Source organism: Pelophylax lessonae, assembly GCF_965119305.1.
Source record: "Pelophylax lessonae genome assembly, chromosome: 4".
Classification (NCBI taxonomy): Eukaryota; Metazoa; Chordata; class Amphibia; order Anura; family Ranidae; genus Pelophylax; species Pelophylax lessonae.
The window spans coordinates 638,625,958-638,646,839 of NC_138771.1; the positions used below are offsets into that span (position 1 = coordinate 638,625,958).

General features: G+C 49.1%; 1 protein-coding gene across 1 annotated transcript in view; it reads right to left on the bottom strand.

Annotated features, from left to right (window-relative positions):
- Positions 1-20,882, bottom strand: part of LOC309553216 (vitelline membrane outer layer protein 1 homolog) — a 386,962-nt gene that overhangs the window by 254,946 nt on the left and 111,134 nt on the right. The gene's annotated exons all lie outside the window — the stretch shown is intronic.

Here is a 20,882-nt window from a genome sequence, read left to right on the forward strand (position 1 = left end):
ACCCCGTGCGCACGCCTATGAGTAGGGCTGCACAATATTGCCCCCCATCAATGTAGGGACCAGCATGCCCCCCACCCCCCATCAATTGTCGATGTAGTAACCAGCATCCCAACCCATCAATGTAGTGAATTCGCATCGCATTCGGACACAACTCACACAGGAACCTTTTTTGGGTCCGCAGCAGAATCAGATCTCATGGGTGTTCACACCTATGCGATCCGATTAATGTCCAAACTGACAGTTCGCACTGCGATATGCCAACTGATCTGGGGGGGGGTCATTAACTTTGTATTGACAGCCCCAGTGTTTCGCATATGGCAGTGTTAACTGTCTTAGAGTTGAATGTGATGTGGGAACCCGCAGTGGATTTGCAGGGTTCCCGCATCGCATATGTGTGGACGGAGACTAACTGATTATGTTTTTGTAGGGGGGTAAGTGCACTTTGTACAAAATGACTTTATTACCTCAGCTATGTACATGCTAATGAAACATTTAGTGCTGGTTCACACTGGTGCAATGGAAGACATTGCATGTGATTCGGGGCGCACTGCTATGCAAATCACATGCAATGTCTTTGCGATACGAATTCAGCCATACAAATTGTACAGATTGTATGGCTGAATTTGCATCGCATTTGGACCAAAGTCATGCAGGACCCTTTTTTTGGTCTGCACCAACATCAGATTGCATGGGTGTTCACACCTAATGCGATCCGATTCCTGTCAGAATTGACAGTTCACACTGCGATATGCAAACAAATCTGGGGGTATCGTTACCTTTGTATTGACACTCCCAGCGAATCGCATATGGCAGTGTGAACTGCCTGCGAGTCGGGTGCAATGTGGGAACCCGCAGTGGATTTTCAGGAGTTATGGTTTCCTTTCCAAGTGTCGGTTCACATTGCACATTGGTGTGATGCGGTAACCCTGCAAATCCACTGCGGGTTCCTGCATTGCACCCGACTCGCAGGCAGTTCACACTGCCATATGCGATTCGCTGGGAGTGTCAATACAAAGGTAACGATACCCCCAGATTAGTTTGCATATCGCAGTGTGAACTGTCAATTCTGACAGGAATCGGATCGCATTAGGTGTGAACACCCACGCGATCTGATTCTGGGGCAGACCAAAAAAGGGTCTTGCATGACATTGGTCCAAATGCAATGCAAATTCAGCCATGCAATCTGTACAATCTGTATGGCTGAATTTGCATTGCAAAGACATCGCATGTGATTTGCACAGCAGTGTGGTGCGAATCACATGCAATGTCTTCCATCGCACCAGTGTAAATCTAAGTGTCTGTAAAAAAAAAAGTTGAAGTCCTGGAAGTATTAGACATGCATTTGCATCTCTGTTTTCAGTCAAGAAATCAACTTCGAACACCACAATTCCTGCCAGTGACAAAAATGTTTTACACTGTCTGACCTGCTGCTGCTCTGGCTCTGCACACAGGTCAGGGTGGTTGGGGGATGGGTGGGTGGCTGGCTAGCTCCTCCGAGAACTCTTCCACTCTCTCTTCACTCTGCACTAGTCTGCAGCATCCTACGATCTCCTGGCTGTCCCCCATGGCAGGGATGTGTGGCCCCGCCCCTCAGCTGAATTCTTCAGGCAATTCTAAATTGCCACCCCAGCAAGCCCTCTGGCTCCACCACTGCATGTTCACTTAGGGTTGTACTCACTTTTTTACCAGTGGTTTAGACATTAATGGCTGTGTGTTGAGTTGTTTTGAAGGGACAGTAAATTTACACTGTTATACAAACTGTACACTCACTACTTTACATTGTAGCAAAGTGTCATTTCTTCAGTGTTGTCACATGAAAAGATATAAAAAAAAAACATTTATAAAAATGTGAGGGGTGTACCCACTTTTGTGAGATACTGTAAGTGACAACTCTGATGTAAAGGGGAATGCAGTGGACTTTGATATAAGGTGGTCTCTGGTCACCACCGACTTTTGTTTGACTTAAACACATTGCCAATAGCACTAGCTACATGGTTATAGTTGAAATATTTTTTTTTTTTTTCAAAATTCTTTATTAGAAAGAAAACATACAGGCATACCACATATCAACAGCAAGTACAATCAACTGTTGAGTATAGCGAGCAAATAATAAAGTATGGACAATACAAACAGCACTTCAAAATGCACCAACATAGCACTAGTTCGTCTATAGAGCACATCTGACACAAAATGTAAACCCTCCATGAAGCCCACGGCCTTAGCTCTCTAGAGCTGGATATTGAACAAATAAATTCGCAGGGCACCTTCAGGCAGACCCCCCCGCCCCACCGGCATCCATCTCATGGCCGGCTACCGGGGAAGGGAGGCCCCCCCAGGCGCCCCGGAATATCGCGGCAGACTCCAGAGGGCTCACTGGTGGTACTTCCCCCAAAGGGGTGTCGCACCGCGCCACTCCCGGAAACCAACCGATCCACCGTACAGGAAGTCAACAATACATCAGCCAATACCCAGGAGCGGCAAAGAGGGAGAAAAACCTATAGACGGTATGCCTAGAGCCAAGAAAGAGAAGAAAAAGCTATGGAGAATAAACAAAGAGAAAAGAGAAGGGGGAAGGAGACCAGAGCGAGAAAGGAAGGGGTCAGGAAAGAGCCAAAGAGGGGGGTGGGGGGAAGGCCGGCCGACCCTCGCCCAGCGACCACTAGCGGGTAATCAACTCCGTGTATTCTGAAGTGTATTTAAATTCGTGCCAGTAGAACCAGCGTTTCAGGAACTTTTCTCGTGTACCGTGCGCAGTGGCTACTAGATCTTCCATATTGTTGAGACAAGAAACCTTGCGGAGCCACATAGCTACCGTAGGAGGCTGCGTCTGCTTCCACAGCGGGGGGATGCAGCTTTTAGCCGCCGTGAACAGAAGTGGCAGAATCGACTTCCGATAGGACGCTCTCGGATATTCATGATGATGAAGGAGGAAGAGGGCCGGGTCCAGGGTGAGGGAATGGTCCGTAAATTTCTGGGCAATGCGTAGGACCTCCTTCCAGAAGGGTTGTAAACACGGGCACGACCAGAAAACGTGTAGGTAGGTGCCCACCTCCTCCCCACATCGCCAACAAACCTCGGGGCAGGTCGGAAACATGCGATGAAGCCTGGCTGGGGTATAGTGCCAGCGGGTTAAACACTTATAGCCCACCTCCTGATACCGCGAGCAATGGGAGGTTTTGTACGTGAAAAATAATATCCTCTCAACCTGATGGTCCATAAAAGATACATTCAGGTCCCTTTCCCATTTGGCAATAAATGGGGGACGAAAAGCTTCGTCCGGCGAGGCCAGGGCCCGGTAAACCAGAGAGACCGTGTGGCGAAGGGGGGAGGTGTCAGAACACAAATCCTCAAAGTACGTGAGCCGTCTCGAGACGCTGAAGGAAGAGCTTGTAGAAAGTGAGCCAGCTGGACTCGTTGCCAAAAAGACAGGGAGGTAAAGGGCGCAGTGCAGTTCATGTAAGACCGTGAAACCCAAGTCCCAGCCCTCACAAAGTGCCGAGCCTGATGGACCCCAGCGGTCTTCAAAGTCCTAAAACCGGGCTGATCCACCCCAGGCACGAAGTCCGGGCTATCTATCACCGGGAGGAGAGGCGAGGGAAAGGACGCCAACTGGCCATCGTGGCAAAGACGCCTTCCCACCGCCAGCGTGGCACCTACAGTCGGATGGGCATATAATTCCCTAGGCACCGGGTTAGGGCTCCAAAGGGCGGACTCCAGGGGAGACTCGACGGACAAACGTTCAAGGCAGACCCATTGCTTCAAGGGACCATGGCGGTACCAGTCGACAATGCGAGCAAGATGACACGCCTCATAATAGAGGATCACGTCGGGCATCGCCATTCCCCCACTCAGTTTAGGCATCCGGAGCACCCGCAGCGCCAAGCGGGGGGAACCCCTACGCCACAGGAACTCCCGAAACACCCTATTCACCCTCTTGAGGAAGGAGGACGGGACCCTGATGGGCAGCGCCTGAAGCACATATAAGAGGCGGGGCATGATGTTCATCTTTATAATATTGCAGCGCCCAAACCAGGAAAAAGTCCCATGGCTCCACACCTCCAGATCCTGCTTGATGCGAGTCAAAAGAGGTGGGAAATTACAGTCGAAGACTCTCTCCGGGCAACTCGGGAGAGATATCCCCAGGTACTTGATGTGAGACAGGCCCCATTTAAAGGAAAAGTCAGCTCTAAGGAGAGTCGACAAAGAAGCCGGCAGACCCACCGCTAGAGCCTCAGACTTAGAGTAGTTGATTTTATAAAACGACAGCGACTCATAAACCCGAAATTCCCGCAGGAGGTTCGGAAGGGAAGTGAGAGGACGTGTCAGGAAGAAAAGTAGATCGTCCGCGTACGCCGCCACTTTAGGCGACTCACTGGCACTCAACGACAGTCCGGCCACATCCGCATTAGCCCTCACCGTCCTCAAAAAAGGCTCTAGAGCGAGAACAAAAATCAACGGGGAGAGTGGACACCCCTGTCGAGTGCCATTCGCAATGTCGAGGGAGTTCGAGAGAGACCCATTGACCTTCACCCTAGCCGAAGGCCTGGAGTAGATGGCCCTGATCCAGGACAACTGGCGCGTCCCCAGGCCCACATGCTCCATGGTAGCCAGGAGAAAGTCCCAATTCACCCGGTCGAACGCCTTTTTGGCATCCGTCGACAGGACCAGCATTGGGATTCGGCGGCTATTCGCATAATGGATGAGGTCAATCGCCTTGGCGGTATTGTCCCGGGCCTCCCGGGCAGTAACAAAACCCACTTGATCATCGTGGATCAAACTTGGGAGCAGGGGAGCCAGTCTAGAAGCCAGGATTTTGGTGAAGAGTTTCAGGTCGATATTTAAGAGAGAAATCGGCCTGTAGCTCGCACACAGCAGTGGATCCTTACCCTCCTTGGCTAGGACAGTTATATGGGCGCGCAAGGAGTCAACCGGAAGGGCCGCCGACTCACCCGCCGCATTGTATGCGGATAGGAAGCGAGGCGAAAGGACCTCCTCAAAGCACTTGTAGTACGCAAGGGTGTATCCATCCGGACCAGGTGCCTTCCCCGGTTGCATGCCCCCCAGGGCTGCAGTGAGTTCCCCAGGGCGCAGAGGCGCGTCTAACTCCTCCACATCTTCCGGAGAAAGGGTGGGGAGGCCGGAGGCCGAGAGATACGACCTAATCTCCTGGATCCTGGCAGCGCATGATGACGGCGAGGGGTCAGAGGGCAGATTGTACAGGGAGGAATAGTACAGGCGGAAAGCCTCAGCTATGTCCGTTGTCGAGTGAACCCTCCGGCCCGCTGAGTCGGAGACCTCCGGGATAAATGCCCTAGACCTCTGTTGACGCAATGCCCTTGCCAGCAATTTCCCACATTTGTCCCCGTGCTCGTAGAAAGCACGGCGACATTTAGCCAGGGCGGCCTTGGCCTGGAAGAGGACCAGATCACGGAGCTGATCCCGAAGAACAGTGAGCTCCTGAAGAACAGCAATGGCCTGAGACCGCTTGTGAGCCATCTCCAATTTGCCAATTTTCGCCAGGAGGTCAGACATTTGGGCACTCCTTTCCCTCTTCCTCCGCGACCCGAGCTTAATCAGGACCCCTCGCATATAACTCTTGTGAGCCTCCCAGACCATCATGGGCAAACTGTCTGTGGTGGCATTGGAGGCGAAGAAGTTCCTCAATTCAGCACCAAGTTCCCCCAGAATAGCAGGGTCCTGGAGAAGGGTGTCGTTAAGCCTCCACTGCCATTGTGACAACTCAGGGGAGCGCAGGTCTAGGTCGAGGAGAACGGGAGCGTGGTCCGAAATAGCAATAGAGCCAATTGAGGCAGCGGAGACCCTGGGAAGCAAGGACTGCGGTACCAAAAAAAAGTCGATACGCGAATATGAGTCGTGTGGGGGGGAGAAGAAAGTATAATCCCTATCCCCGGGATGGAGAACGCGCCACGGATCAACCAAGCGAAAGGCATGAATCAACTGCTTGAAGCGACGTAGAGCAGCATAGGATAGCTGGGAGGAACCCCTAGAGGTGTCCACCAGTGGATCAAGAGCCAAATTAAAATCCCCACCCATAAGGATCTGTCCCGCAGCAAAATCTGCCAGCTTAGAAAGCACTGAGTCCATAAAGGAGATTTGGTTCGTATTGGGCAGGTAGAGATTCACCAGAGTGACAGGGGTGGAACCCAACTGGCCCTTTACAAAAAGGGCCCTGCCCGATTCGTCGCTCCACACGTCCGAGAGCGTCCACGGAGCATTACATTGAATCAAGATGCTAACCCCCTTAGTCTTGGAATCAGAGGAACAGCCATGGTAAACCGTTGGAAAACGCCTGTTTCCCAATTTGGGGATCTTGCTCAATTTGAAATGCGTTTCTTGCAAAAATCCAACATGAGCACGGAGACGATGGAGTTCCGACAGCACAATGGAGCGCTTCTCAGGGGTATTGAGCCCCTTCACATGTAAGGAGACCAAACGGACCGGGTCCGGACGAGGGGCGGCCATAACCCCCCCAACCGGCGGGTCCAGCCCACCGGTTGAAAACAAAAAAACAAAAGGAGCGGAGGAGGGAGAGGGAAGGAGAGGGGGGAAAGAAAAGGAAGGGGAACAGCGGAGATGTAGAGGTAAGTGAAAAGGTGGAGGGAAAAAGAGGGAGAGAAGGAAAAGGCGCAAAACACGCGCCTACTTACAAAGTACTAAGGTGCCGAAGCACCAGAGAGAATTCAATCTCAAAGGACCCCAGGGCCCGAACCACCAACCCCGCAGGCAGGGCAAAATGGACAGGCACCAAAGGATCACCCTACGTGGGGAACGAGGAGAGCCACCAACTGGGAGAGGTAGGTGACCGCTCCCCGGCTCCCCAACCGGCCAATAAAGATCATAGCAACACAGTATTGTAACCAGCTGAAAAACACCAACAACTCAAACATAAAGATACCAATAACACAGTGCAACAGTTTGAGCCCCTGAACCGGAGAGGAAAACCTCCCCCCACCCCCCGCCCGAGAAGAACCAAATTAACAATTCAATGGCACTCAAGACAGAGATGCCAGAGACTGCACCCGCTCCCTATCCAGACGTCCCCCTCAAGATCAGTGGCATCGGACCAGAGGGGGACATACCACGCCACCCCACACATATAACACACCAACCCCCAGGGGGAGAAGGGGGGGGGAAGGGGAAGGGGAAGGGAGGGGAGGGGTTAGTAGAAAGGGGGGGAGGAAGAAGAGGGGAGGGGAGGAAGAAGAAGAGGGGAGGGGAGGGAAGGGGGAATGGAGGGGAGGGGGGAAGGGAAGAATGGGAGGGGGGAAGGGAGGGGGAAGGGAGGGGGGAGGAAGGGGGGAGGAAGGGGGGAAGGGGGGAAGGGGGGGTAGGGAGGGGGGGAAGGGGGAGGGAGGGGAGGGGGAGATAGAGGGGGAGGGGGGATAAGGGAGGGGGGGAGGGGGACAAAGGAGGGGGGGAGGGGGGATAAGGGAGGGGGGGGTGAAGCAAAAGTGAATTCCGAGAGCCACCGGCAGTGCCCTGCATCCCCTCTCCTGCAGCACGGGGTAACACCCAGATCCGGCACGCAACCCAAGCAAGTACGACCAGACCCAGGCGCCCCCCCAGTAACCACAGAAGAGCAGGCGTGCACACATCTGGAAAGCATGAAATTGTGCATACAGTCAGCAAGCAATATGAGAGGCAACAGTTCAATTATACTACTCTGAGATCTAAACTGGCAGAGAGTCAGCAGGCCTGCCAGACACCCAGGCCCCGGAGGCGGGAGCAAGGCACCGCACCGCCTTGAGCCGCTCCAGAGCCCCCGCATGTCAGCATTAGGGGGAGCAGGAGTCACGGAGCCGATCTAGGGGAGTCAAGATCCAAGAGAGGGGGATACGGGGGGAGGCAGATGACCTGAGCCCTGGAAGTTCGGCATGGGCAGCAGTCAGAGGCACCTGGGGACATTCGGGGTCAGCTGGAAGCCCGGCACGGCTCTCGGGACTAGTGCAGTTCAAATCTAGCTGGGGGGACAGTCACCACAAGGCAGGACAGTCAACCATCAGGGAAGGGCAGGTGAAGCTCAGGGATGTGACCCGGGACAGGCAGGGGCGGAGGGCAAGGGGCTAAGTCATTACTCACGGACCTCGGCAATGCTGAATCAAAATTCCGGGGAAGCCAACGAGGGGCTAGTAGAGCACGCCACGGGGGCACTGCGTTGCCGACGGCGTCCCTCGGATCGGGGTCTCAATGGCCCTCCTCCAGGAGAGCGAGCGTCCCTGTCAGGAAGCCTGGCTAACCAGTCCGGGATCTCCAGAGGAGCGATGGCTGCAAACCGGAACAGGGCTGGGAGGTCAGCATGTCTGCGGAGGACGAAAGTGGCGCCATTCTTGCGGACGATGAGCTGGAGGGGAAAACCCCATCTGTAAGTGGCATCCTGTCTCCTGAGACGCTCCAGCAGGGGCTTCAGCATCGCTCTGCGGATCAGAGTGCCTCTGGACACATCGGGGAAAACCTGGATCTGTGCCCCATCAAAGTCAATCGGGCCCTTCGTCCATGCAGCCCGCAGCACCTGTTCCTTCACCGGATACCGATGCACGCGGCAGATGACGTCCCGAGGTCTCGTAGTGTCCGTCGGTTTGGGGCCCAAGGCCCTATGTATCCGGTTGAACTCCACTGCGACAGGGGGGTCCGAAGGCAAGATCCGCGCCAGGATGGCCCGAACCGTCTCCATCAAGTCTTCCGGTCCGGTGGCCTCGGGCAGGCCCCGGAGCCGCAAGTTGTTACGGCGGCTCCGGTTCTCCATGTCCTCCAAGGCGAGCTGGTGTTCAGCAAGGACATCCGCGTGGACAGCTTGTGTTCGCTCTAGACACTCTACCCTAGCCTGGAGGTCTCCGATCGCCGATTCCCCGGTCGCCACCCGCTCACGAACATGAGACACTTCTGCGGTCAGCACTTGGAAGTCCCTCTTATGCTGCTCCGTGACTTGCGCTACCAGAGCCTCCAGACAAAAAAATGGAGGGTCCCCCTAGGGTGTGGGACTTTAACGGCAAGCACACTTCCACAGATGTATAAAAGTAAAAATATTTTTATTATTAACAAGTTTAAAATAGATCTCAATGGATCTGAGATATTACATAAATGATACAGAGAACACAAATAATGAGCCTACATGTCCATCTTAGTGGGGAGGGAGCGCAGCAGAGCCCAGATGTCCCTTTCTTCACTGGGGTCTCCAGCCGAGGACGACTGGGACAGCTGCAAGGGGCTCAGGGAAGCCATAGCAGGCAGGGGAGCCGGAGGGGATGCCGCCTGTGCCGACCGGGACACCGCCGTCGGATCGATACTGCCACGTGGGCCCGCCACCAGCTTCCGCAGCACCGGGGTAGCAGAATCCGGGAAGAATGAACGGATCGGGGCCGCCGGAGTAGCCTTGGAGGTGAATTTGTTCTTCCGCCGCTTATATGAGCTCATGTCAGCTAGAAAACAGCCAGGTAACGATCAATTAAGCCGATCAGGGGGGCCAGGGAGCGGGAGCACCAGAGTCAAACGTCCTCACACCGCCATGACCTAGCCACGCCATAGTTGAAATATTGATATTGCTCCTGCACTGAAAACAGCCATTTTAGGTACATTTTTGAAGTGTCAGTAAAAAACGTGGCTCTGTCAGTAAATTACATTTTTGCCAACCAAAAAATTGGTGCCGTTTGCAAATTTTGGCGTGCTACCAGTAAATTTCACATGGAGGGGGGGGGGGGGGTTGCAACACTATCCAGCATAGAGAGTGTAATGGCCATAAATGTAATGTAATATACAATAGTAAAACTTTCTAAAATATAATATATTAAAGCTTAGCAATTCATAGATGTGGTTGCTGCATAATTTTCTTTTTTAAAGTTTTTTTACTTTTTTCTTTTTACCTGGTAATCCTGGGATCCATGCTCCAATTGCTTTTCAGAGGTGTTTAACAGGTGGTGATGAGGCGATATGTTACCTCCTCACCAACTAATTTAACCCTATAATTGGTATACTACTACGCTGCAATCAAGTGCATTGCACGCAGCTGCATTATGGTCCTGGCGTGGCTGATGGGGAAGGGGGGGGGGGGGCATCGGTCCTCTTGTAGGGGGACCGAGCACACAGGTGGGGGGCATACAGGAAGGGGGGATTAGTGATGGCCAACAAATACAGAACTCGAAGATCTAACAAAACTTCCTATACCTCACCAGGGTCCAAGTATTGTCCTGCAATAGTGCTTGACAAAGAGCCTCATAAAAATGTCCAATACGGCCAAGTGTGAGAGAATTTAGAGATATTGTTTTGTGATGTGTGGATCAGCTCCTCCATCTATGCGAGTAATACATTGAAGCCATTCTTTCATGGAAGGAGGACAGGGTGACTTCCAGCAAACTGGAATTCAAAGCCTAGCAGCGTTAATCATATACAAAGCAACCGATTAGTAATACTGTCGTTTAGGTATCCTAGCCACTTCCCACCCGTTGGATGTCATATGATGTCCTAGACTTTGAAGGGAGATATCTGAATGATATCCCCCCCTCCCACCGCCCTCCGGTGCTTCTCCGGTGCTTCTCCGGGCTATGTCTTAAGTTAGAGGGCTTCTTAAACATTGCTTTTCAGCTTAACAGTTATCAGATTAAGCAACAAGTATTCTGTAGAAAAAAAGAGGAATCTGGTGTGCTGAACAAACAGCGATAAGCCCACACTAAGTGGTTAGAATGTTTCTACAGAAAAGGATGTAACAAAGTCATGTAAAGTTTCTGTGTACCGTAAGACAACTGTATAAGGATGTACTAACAATTGATTGGCGTATGTCCATAATTGGAGACCACATATTTGGGGTGTATAAGATCACATCCCATGAAGGTGGGTTGGTCCCCTACTGGTGGTAAAATTATAAGTGGACATTTTCTATTGGTGTAAGGGAAACATAGCCCGGTCATATCCTGTTTTTCATGTTGTACTCAAGATTAGAGTTGAGCGGACACCTGGATGTCCGTGTTTGGCGGGTTTGGCCGAACTTGAAAAAAAAGTCTGGGTCCGTGTCCCGGACTTTTTGCGAACTTTACCCGGACACCGAACCCTATTGAAGTCAATGGGGACCCGAACTTTCAAGCACTAAAATGGCTCTAAAACACCAATGGAAAGGGCTAGAATGCTGCAAATGGCAGCAAAACGTAGTTAAGAGCATGGCAAGTGCTCTGCAAACAAACGTGGATAGGGAAATAACTTAAAACAACAAAAAAAAAAAAAAAACAGAAAAATAAAACAATGTTCTTCATTTGTGAAGGACGAGGCCCATATGGAGTAGGAGGGAGGTTGAGGTGGTGGAGGATGTGGCGGTGTCATAGGCGTGCGCACAGGGTGTGCCAGGTGTGCCTGGGCACACCCTAATCACTTAGGGCACATTAGCATTATCGCTCTGTTTGCCAGTGAGGAGATGGGAAAGATCTCCCTCGGACCTGCTCTGCCATAAGAGAAGTGCCACACACTTCTATTTCACTTTGCCAGCAGGGAGAGTAATGTATCGGGGCCATGTACATGTAGGCAAACACATGCATGTGTATTTAAACTTTGGGGTGCACACCCTAATGCAATAGGCTGCGCACACCTATGAGCGGTGTAGGTGGAAGCGGCGGTGGAGGAGGACGAGGTAGCCAACACTGCTTTTTTTCAGTAATTTTAAATGAGGGTACACCCCAAAAGAGTGAGAAAGAGCAAAAATAGAACAATGGCTGGGTAAGGTCGGTATCCATCTCTATTCTGCACAAAGTACGGAAAAGTCCCGTGGGATCCATGCCTGGTTCATTTTAATGAACGTGAGCTTGTCCACATTGTCTCTGGACAGGCGGCTGCGCTTGTCTGTGATAACGCCCCCAGCCGTGCTAAATACCCGTTCAGATAATACACTGGCTGCAGGGCACGCCAGCACCTCCAAGGCGTAAAGGGCAAGCTCAGGCAATGTGCCCAATTTGGAGACCCAGAAGTTGAAGGGGGCAGACCCGTCATTCACTACATGTAGGCGTGTGCACACATACTGCTCCACCATGTTGGTGAAATGCTGCCTCCTGCTAAGACGTTCCATATGAGCTGCTGGTGCTGCTGTTTGTTGTGGCGTGCTGACAAAGCTTTTCCACATTTCGGCCATGCTAACCCTGCCTTCTGAGGTGCTGGCGGTGCCCTGGTTGCGTTGGCGACCTCTTCCTCCTCTGCCTTGGCCTTGTGCTTCCACTGTGGCCCCGCTGTCAGGTGGGAATGCCAGCAGCATCGCGTCTACCAGCGTGAGCTTGTACTCGCGCATCTTGCGATCGCGCTCCAGTGAGTGAATTAATGACGGTACGTTGTCCTTATAACGGGGATCCAGCAGCGTGGCCACCCAGTAATCAACACAAGTTAGAATGTGGGCAACTCGGCGGTCTTTGTGGAGACACTGCAGCATGTAATCGCTCATGTGTGCCAGGCTGCCCAGAGGCAACAAAAGGTTGTCCTCTGTGGGAGGTGTATCGTCTGTGTCCTCTGTATCCCCCCAGCCACACACCAGTGATGACCATGAGCTGGCTTGGGTGCCACCCTGCTGTGAACATGGTTCCATCTCCTCCTCCATCTCCTCCTCCTCCTCATCCTCCAGAACTGTGCCCCTGCTGGACAATTGTGTCCCTGGCGCTTGTGTGTGCAGGAACCCACCCTTGGAGCCCCTTGCGAATGACTGCCCTGAAAGCCTTGGAAATGTTACCTCTTCATCCTCCTCCTACTCCTCCTCCTCCTCCTCCTCATTCTGTGCCACATCCTCTTCCATCATCGCCCGAATTGTTTTTTGAAGGAGGCATAGAAGAGGGATAGTTAAGCTGACAACGGCGTCATCGGCACTGGCCATGTTGGTGGAGTACTCAAAACAGCGCAACAAGGCACACAGGTCACGCATGGAGGCCCAGTTATTGGTGGTGAAGTGGTGCTGTTCCGCAGAAAGACTCACGCGTGCGTGCTGCAGCTGAAACTCCACTATGGCCTGCTGCTGCTCGCACAGTCTTTCCAGCATGTGCAAGGTGGAGTTCCACCTTGTGGGCACGTCACATATGAGGCGGTGAGCGGGAAGGCCGAAGTTACGCTGCAGCGTTGACAGGCGAGCAGCAGCAGGGTGAGAACGCTGAAAGTGCGCACAGACGGCCCGCACTTTCTGCAGCAGGTCTGACATATCGGGGTAATTTTTAAGGAACCTCTGCACCACCAAATTCAGCACATGCGCCAGGCAAGGGATGTGCGTCAAACCGGCTAGGCCCAGAGCTGCTATGAGATTTTGCCCGTTATCGCACACCACCAGGTCGGGCTTGAGGCTCGCTGGCAGCAACCACTCATTTGTCTGCTGTTTCATGCTCCTCCACAACTCCTGCGCGGTGTGTGGTTTTTTCCCCCAAACAGGCAAGTTTTAAAACTGCCTGCTGTGGTTTACCCCTGGCCGTGCTGAAGTTGGTGGTGAAGGTGTTACGCTGACCGGATGAGGAGGCGGTAGAGGATGAGGAAGCGGAGTAGGAGGAGTTAGGAACAGGAGGCAAACTGAAGCGCCCTGCAATCCTCGGTGGTGGAAGGACATGCGCCAAATTGCTATCCGCCTCAGGCCCATCCGCCACTGCATTTACCCAGTGTGCCGTTAGGGAGATATAATGCCCCTGACCGTGCTTACTGGTCCACGTATCGGTAGTTAGGTGGACCTTGGCACAGATGGCGTTGCGCAGTGCAACGATTTGGGATTTTTCCCCACACTTGGTTGTGCAGGGAAGGGATGGCTTGCCTGGAAAAGTAGTGGCGGCTGGGCACGACGTACTGTGGGACAGCCACCGACATAAGGTTTTTTAAACTGTGTTTTAAAATGACAGCATTTCAAAGGCAAAGAATTTTGAAATGCTGGCATTCAGGGCCAGGGATCGCGGGTGGGTAGGGGGGTACTTCCTCTTCCTCTCAAGTGTTTGGGAGATGGAAAGCTGAACGCTTCCACGGGACATTGTGGAGATGGTTGGTGAACCAGTTGGTGGTGTTGCTGACAGATCGTCTGTTTGCGGGGTGGCAGGTGCCGGTATCACTACAGATGTGGATGGAGAGGCCGAGACTGCAGCAGAAGAGGAAGCAGGAGGAGCCAGAGACGTTTCTTGGTTTTGAAGGTGTCTACTCCACTGCAGCTCGTGCTTTGCACTTAGATGCCTGATCATGCAGGTTGTGCTCAGGTTGAGAAGGTTTATGCCTCGCTTCAGGCTCTGATTGCACAGGGTGCAAACCACTCGTGTCCTGTCATCAGCACATTTTCTGAAGAACTTCCACGCTAGAGAACTCCTTTGAGCTGGCTTTGGTGCGCTCGTTCCCTTGCTGCGTTGGGCAGTAGCAGGCGTAGTGTCTAGGGCACGGCCGCTCCACTTCTGCACCCTGCTCCCTCTTCTGCTGTGCTGGTGGCTCTGTGTGACCACTGCCTCTTCCTCCAAACTACTCAGGTCACCTGCATGACCTTCATTCCATGTGGGGTCAAGGACCTCATCGTCCTCCACATCATCTTCCACCCAGTCTTCACCCCTGCCCTCCTTGTCGGTCTCCACAATTCTGAATGCCGCAGCAGTTGGCACCTGCGTTTCATCATCATCGGAGACGTGCTGCGATGGTCCTTGCATGTACTCATGTTGAGAAATAAGTGGTTGGGCATCGCTGCACTCAATCTCTTCCACTTCTGGGGCAGGGCTAGGTGGATGGCCCTGGGAAACCCTGCTGACAGAGTCCTCAAAAAGAAGAAGAGACTGCTGTATGACTTGGGGCTCAGACTGCTTGCCTGATTTGCAAGGGGGTGAGGTGAAAGACGGTTGGACATTGGCTGCAGGTGCCAACTCTGACCTTTCTGCAGTAGACTGGGTGGGAGACAATGTGAAGGAACTGGAGGCACTGTCAGCAGCAAACCAATCTACTATCGCCTCTACTTGTTCTGGCCTCATCACTTCTAGAGGCGTATGATACCCTACCAAATACTGCTGCAGGTTCTGTCGCCTACTCACACTTGAGGAAGGTGTTTCACTTGTGCTTGTAGCTGGCACAGATCGACCACGTCCTCTCCTTGCAACAGGAGCTCTACCAGCAGCTCCACGACCCAGGCCACGGCCCCTAATTGACGGTCTCCTCATATTTCTGTAATTTATGATCTTGCCCTAGAAAGGTGTTTATTGAATAGCAGAAGAAAACAACAACAGTATCGCACGAGTGTATCTCACAGTCAAATATGCAAACTATGCCGCAATTTAATTTTTTTTACCCCAAAAGGGTGTATATTGAATAGCGGAATAGGAAAAAGGATAAAAAATGGTGTATCTCACACGTACAAACCCAGACTAGGCCCCGATTACAATTTTTTGTACCCTAAAGGGAGGATGAGGAAGAGGAGTAGGAGGAGTTGGGAACAGGAGGCAAACTGAAGCGCCCTGCAATCCTCGGCAGTGGAAGGAGATGCGCCAAACAAATTTAAAAAGGTGTATCTCACACGTACCGATACAGACTATGCCGTAATTTAATTTTATACACTCAAACAGGGTGTATATTGAATAGCGGAATAGGAAAAACTTTACAAAACGGTGTATCTCACACGTACAAACACAAACTAGGCCCCGATTACTATTTTTTGTACCCTAAAGGCAGGATGAGGAAGAGGAGTAGGAGGAGTTGGGAACAGGAGGCAAACTGAAGCGCCCTGCAATCCTCGGCGATGGAAGGAGATGTGCCAAACAAATTTAAAAAGGTGTATCTCACATGTACCGATACAGACTATGCCGTAATTACATTTTTTACACTCAAACAGGGTGTATATTGAATAGCGGAATAGGAAAAACTTTACAAAACGGTGGTGTATCTCACACGTACAAACCCAGACTAGGCCCCGATTACTATTTTTTGTACCCCCAAAGGCAGGATGAGGAGTAGGAGGAGTTCGGAACAGGCAGGAGACACACTGAAGCACCCTCAAATCCTCGGCAGTATGAGATGCGCCCCAAAAATTGGAAAGGTGTATCTCACACTTACCGACACAGACTATCCCGCAATTTAATTGTTTTTACCCAAAGGTGTAGATTGAATAGCGGAATAGAAAATATGATATCAAAAGGTGTATGTATCTCACACGTACCGACACAGACTATCCCGCAATTTAATTGTTTTTACTCCAAAGGTGTAGATTGAATAGCGGAATAGAAAATATGATATTAAAAGGTGTATGTATCTCACACGTACCGACACAGACTATCCCGCAATTTAATTGTTTTTACTCCAAAGGTGTAGATTGAATAGCGGAATAGAAAATATGATATCAAAAGGTGTATGTATCTCACACGTACCAACACAGACTATCCCACAATTTAATTGTTTTTACTCCAAAGGTGTAGATTGAATAGCGGAATAGAAAATATGATATCAAAAGGTGTATGTATCTCACACGTACCGACACAGAATATCCCGCAATTTAATTGTTTTTACTCCAAAGGTGTAGATTGAATAGCGGAATAGAAAATATGATATCAAAAGGTGTATGTATCTCACACGTACCGACACAGACTATCCCGCAATTTAATTGTTTTTACTCCAAAGGTGTAGATTAAATAGCGGAATAGAAAATATTATCAAAAGGTGTATGTATCTCACACGTACAGAACCAGACTAGGCCCCGATTACTATTTTTTGTACCCCCAAAGGCAGGATGAGGAGTAGGAGGAGTTTGGTACAGGCAGGAGGCACACTGAAGCACCCTCAAATCCTCGGCAGTATGAGATGCGCCTCAAAAATTGGAAAGGTGTATCTCACACGTACCGATACAGACTATCCCGCAATTTAATTGTTTTTATCCAAAGGTGTAGATTGAATAGCGGAATAGAAAATATGATATCAAAAGGTTTATGTATCCCACACGTAGAGACCCGGACTAGGCCCAAATTACTATTTTTTGTACCCCCCAAAGGCAGGATGAGGAGTAGGAGGAGTTCGGAACAGGCAGGAGGCACACTGAAGCACCCTCAAATCCTCGGCAGTATGAGATGTGCCCCAAAAATTGGAAAGGTGTATCTCACACGTACCGATACAGATTATTCCGCAATTGTATTGTTTTTACCCAAAGGTGTAGATTGAATAGCGGAATAGAAAATATGATATAAAACTGGTGATTTTTCAATAACACATGTGAACAGCAGTGTCTTATATCAGTCAGCTCTGCTGCAGGCTATGGAGGGAAAAAAAAAAGAAAATTCCCCTTTTAAGTTTGTAATTTTTAACTAGATTAGTACAGACTATGCCACAATTAAATTTTTTTAACCCAAGGGTGTATATTGAATAGTGGAATAGAAAAAAGTGTATAACTTTTGAAATCACTCAATAATAGCACATGTGAACACAGCATTATATTATCACAGTCAGCACAGCAGCACTGAAGGAAAAACGCTGCACACAACTGACTGATAAAAAATACTTTTTTCTCCCTCCTCCTCAGTGGGCAAAAAGATTGTGTTCACACCACCCCACACACAGCAAAATCGATGTGGACCACTGACACCTGCCTATCTCCAGACTCTCCCTAAAAGGATCGACAAGATCGGTCACTGCCAGCACTGCAAACCCCCCCCCCCCCCACACACACAGCAAAATCAATTGTAGAACACTGACCCTAAATATCTCCAGCCTCTCCCTAAAAGGATTGATAAGATCGGTCACTGCCGGCACTGCAAACCCCCCCCCCCCCCCACACAGCAAAATCGATTGTAGAACACTGACCCTAAATATCTCCAGCCTCGCCCTAAAATGCCTATATCTCGCCCTGCCTGCAGCACTCTGACCTGTCCCTCAATTCTTTTCGGACACAATATGATTTTTTGCCTGTCTGTCCCTAATCAGCAGCCAGCACGTATGATGTGTGCTCTGTCCCTGTACTACAGCATAATGACGCAGCGGCGCTCGGTCTCGAACTTATAAAGACTTGGTCACATGCTTCAGATGGCCAATCACAGCTACTAATACATTTGTAGGCATGGCTGGGATGGCTTCAGGCACACCAGTTAAACGCTTGTTGATTGGCTGTTAAAAGCCCGCCATTAAAAGCGCGCCAATACATACAAACCCGGAAATAAAATGACCGAACACGGATTTTTACCCGAACATACAGTAAAGTTTTCGGGTCCGTGTTCGGGTAACAAAAATTCAATTATTCAGTACGAACACGAATAATACAGTCCGTGTTCGCTCAACACTACTCAAGATATGGAATCATATCTTACCAGTGTCAATATGTGTCTTTGATTGACCTGTAATTTACACTGCTCCCACAAGACTTGTGTTTGTCTTAGCATGGGGAACGGACAGTGCTGTCAAAGGTCAATATTGTAAAGTTATATAGAAAAAGAAAGTTTCTATTAAAAGGAAAGTTAAAAAAAATACAAATCAAGCAAAAAAATATAATTTTTTTTTAAAGTGCCCCATCCCCTTGTGCTCGCACGCAGAAGCGGACCCATACGTAGGACATACCCGCATATGTAAATGGCGTTCAAACCTGTATCAGTGTGGGGTATTGCTGCAATTGTTAGAGAGAGAGAACAATATTTCTAGCACTAGACCTACTCTGTAACTCTAAACTGGTAACCTGTAAACATTTTTAAAATGTCCCTCATGGAGATTTTTAAGTACCGTAGTTTGGCGCCAATTCCACAAGTGTGCACAATTTTAAAGCGTGACATGTTTGGTATCCATTTACTCAGCGTAATATTGTCTTTTATGTTTTACCAAAAATTGTATTATCTATTGTGTTTTCTTGGAATAAAATTCATTAAAGTGTATTTGTTCTCAATAAAATTGGGTTTAAAAAATTGCTGCGCAAATACCGTGGGACATAAAAAAATTGCAACATCTGACATTTTATTCCCTAGGGTCTCTGCTAAAAAATATGTATTATGTTTGGGGCTTTTGAATAATTTTCTAGCAAAAACAATGATGAATTTTACATGTAGGAGATAAATGGCAGAGTTGGCTTGAGCTGGAAGTGGCTAGAAAAATGGAGAAGGTATTGCGTTGGAGTAAATTCCAAGGAGAGTGAGGAAACCACAATTGTCGTGTCATGGACCTTACGCCAAAAAAGCTGGAGCACCAGACAGGACCATCAGATATGGAGAAAGGTACCCGTCTCCTGATAGCACCCCAGCAACAGTCAGAAACTGTAGGTGCAATTTTATGGAGCAGAGACGGCGCTTTGTACCAGCGAGTTTTTATATTATACCCTTTCTCCTAGATGAAGACGTTCAAGGAACCCTCATGAATATATAAATTAATACGCTCCCATCCCTTGTCATCTACATAACCAGATATGGAGAAAGGTTACCGCCTCCTGATTGCACCTCCAGCAACAGTCAGAAACTGTAGGTGCGATTTTATGGAGCAGAGACGGCATTTTCTACCAGCAAGTTTTTATCTTATAACCTTTCTCCTGGATGAAGACTTTCAAGAAGTAGTCCGAGAGCACAAAGATTCAAACTCTGTAGGCATGCTATTAAAGTGTTCCCTACGGGAAGGGTTGTCTAAGAAATGTTTACGTTGAAGATAAGACCAGAAAGGAAAAAAGTTGTGTTGGAAATCCCCATCAGCTCATTAAGCCGCAAGAAATGACCTCTGCGTTTTGTACCAGTGAGTTTTTATCTTATAACTGTTCTCCTGGATGGAGACATTCAAGGAACCCTCATGAATATATAAATGAATAAGCTCCTATCCCTTGTCATCTACATCCATGCCTATTTGAAATATGTTCTTCATAAACTAAGACATGAAAACTGTACCTTCGTCCCATATATTCACATATAGAGTAGAAAATTGGATTGAGGCACTGAGGACTTTCATGGTACAGTATGAACTCACAACACAGTGACTATGTCAAAAATATACAAAAGTTTATTTCATCAATGAATATTAAGAAAATCACCCAAAAATGGAAAGGTGAACAGAAGAGATGATTGTCCACTTTGGGACAGACACACAATTATAATAGGACACAGAAAAATTCCTCTAATACAGATTGGGTACAAACCAAGATGTCAACCCAAGTATGGAGGACCTCTAATAGTATATATCCACTCATACTCTACATATTTTGTGAAGTATCTGCTTCTTCAGGAGTTTGATTCACGAGGACTGTGGAAACTGTGGAAAAAAATACAAACCCAAAATAATATATAGAAACAGTGAACACAATAAAACATAAACATACCGAAGTGCAAATATATACATATACATATACATATACATATATATATATATATATATATATATATATATATATATATTATAGTACCCAAATGCCACAAGGGAGTAGCAAAGCATACTCACCAGAGACCACATCAGTTACCCAAAGACCAGCAACACCGTCTCCCGAGCGAGTGCGGGACTCAAGTGGAAGCATAGATGGATAGAAACTGGCAAGATAAATTGTATGGTTACAAGGATGGCTCAATACAGGGCCATCCCACTTGGGGTACATGTAGCTCAAATCGCAACAATTACCATAAAATCGTACTGAAGGTACAGACCTATCAATTTAATGTAATGATAGGGACGATCGGCAAAAGATGGGGGCGCACAGAACAGGGAGATGTCGTCATGGATCACAAATTGGATCAGATGATTCTGAAAACATTTGAGTATTGTTTTGCGTGCGTTTATCTAGCGCGGTTACTTTGCGGTACAACCAAGGAAACTTAGACCTTTGTGGTGTGTAAATGTGCTTTACTATGAAAAAACAATCTGTACATACAAAACTATTACAATATTTAGGAGCATAATACAAGACTAGCAGATACAGATAAAGATAAAGGAGATATACTTAACTAAAGAAGTTTGTAGCCATGGAGTCTCATTCCAAAGCACAT